At 35.0% G+C, this 2,185-nt stretch overlaps 1 protein-coding gene across 6 annotated transcripts in view; it reads left to right on the top strand.

The window, feature by feature from the left end:
• The window catches only part of LOC106878085 (mitogen-activated protein kinase kinase kinase 4), a 309,575-nt gene that overhangs the window by 250,653 nt on the left and 56,737 nt on the right, over positions 1-2,185 (top strand). The window lies entirely within an intron of this gene.

Raw genomic sequence — 2,185 nt, 5'->3', positions numbered from 1 at the left:
TAAATAAAATTTACTTTACAATTGTTAAAGATATCTATTATGAGGTATCAAAATGACAGTCTATTAATTATAGCTATAATAAAAAAAATCATTTATATCTAATAAATGCATATTTGTTTTTATGTAGGCAAGAATTTTTTCATCCTTCAGGTTAAGTAAAGGAAATGTTGCCATGCAGATAAATAATTTGTTATTCAAACAAAGAAGGCACTTCTTATTACTTATATTGTAACTAGGTGCAGTCACCAAGATATCCCATTCGAGATTAAAATTAATTTTTTTATCTTTAATTTCCCAAATGAATTTACTTAGACGCATTGAATTCTGTGTTTTCTTATTCCGAAATGTATATAAATGTGTTGAAAGATGCTCCTTCATTTCGTTTTTAGTTGATCCAATTTAAATATATTTATTATTAATTTCTGTGGTAACTTTACATTTAATTTACATAAATCTTTAACCATACTGCTATCTATATTTTTACAATCACATGTTTTATAAGAATGATCATTTATATTGGTTGAAAAAGAGGCTTTAGATGTAACTGGTTTCTGATCATTCTTAATAATATTATGTTTATTAATGAAATACCTAGTAGTATTACTACTGATATTTTCTACATTGGCTCTGGCATTAGGAGAGTTTTTACTAACACACTTTCTATCACAACTACAATTACCATTTGATTTTTATTTTGATGTTGATGTACTTGACTCAATAGGTTTCCTCAAGCACAGCAGGTCATCCTACGATCCAAGGTACTTTTGAATGGGCTGGGGCTGGTTATGCGAAACTGGTGTAGGATACAGCTGTGAACTCTATTTGTTGGGTCTTCGCAGTCACAGCATATCTCCAGAGGTCTCAGTCTTTCGTCATTGCATCTGTGAGGCCCAACATTTGAAGGTCATGCTTGACCACTTCGTCCCATGTCTTCCTGGATCTACCTCTACCCCGGATTCCTTCAGCTATTTGGGAGTGGCACTTCTTCACACATCTTTCCTCATCCATCCATAGTACATGACCATACCAGTGCAAACATACATACACACACACACACACATATGTGTGTGTGTGTGTGTGTGTGTGTGTATGTATTGGGTCATCCCCAAAATAATTTGTTTTTTTAACACTTCTTTTATTTTGAAAACTAGAATAAATGATAATCAGATGGGACAATGTCCAGCTGATATGGTGGGTGGGGCATCATTTCCCATTCAAACTGCTTCAGTCTTTAGAATGTCAACCTCACTGTATGTGGTCAAGCATTATCCTGATGGAAGAACACCTGTCATTTTGAAACCAAAAATGGTCGTTTTCCTTCTAGTACTGACTTAAGCCGTTCAAGCTGCTCGCTGTAGATCTCCTTTGTTATCATTTAGTTTGGGTTTAAAAGTTCAAAGTGGACTAAACTTTTCATATCCCACCAAATAGAGAACACCTTACGTGGGTGAAGACCATCTTTAGCCTGGAGTGCCGGTGTTTCTCCTTTCCCTACCCACTGTTTTTGGTGATTGACATTTTTATAGAGAACCCATTTCTTCTCACCAGTCACTATTTGATCCAAAGAAAGGTTCATTTATGAGAAGTAACTGCAAAGAAGAGCACACATTCACTCTGGAACTTGTCTAGCTCATTCTTATTCTAGCAACTACGCTTTCTGTTCTTCCTCCTCCACTGCTAAGTTGCTCACCAACTAACAGAAGTTATCTACTGCTGATTTCCTGGGACTTGCACATTATGTTGGCAACAAACCATCACTTGATTGTGTTGTTACTGCATATCTCTCTTTGAGAGATCTAGAAATGTAATATTTCTATTTTTATAGATTAATGAATGTTTTTCACTTCGAATTAGCAGTAACATCTAGCAAGGCCAAGCTACTGCACACTGATAAAGGGCAATAACTCTGAAACTAGGCAATAGATGCTGGGTTTTGCTGAGTGGAGGTGCTAATCTTCCCTGTTTGAAAACATAAGTACACAGAAAGTTTGTGTCATATAACAGCTTGAAGCAATGTTTCTTGGGGGTAAATAACAGTAACATTCCTCCCTTTCCTGGGATTGCCACATTATGTTGGCTATCAGCCATCACTTTATCATGCTGTTACTGCATATCTCTCTTTGAGAGATTTAGAAATGTAATATTTCTATTCTGATATATATATATATATATATATATATATATA

This window comes from Octopus bimaculoides, chromosome 2, assembly GCF_001194135.2.
Source record: "Octopus bimaculoides isolate UCB-OBI-ISO-001 chromosome 2, ASM119413v2, whole genome shotgun sequence".
NCBI lineage: Eukaryota > Metazoa > Mollusca > Cephalopoda > Octopoda > Octopodidae > Octopus > Octopus bimaculoides.
The sequence above is the reverse complement of the archived record's forward strand: the minus strand, read 5'-3'. Positions and strand labels throughout refer to the sequence as shown.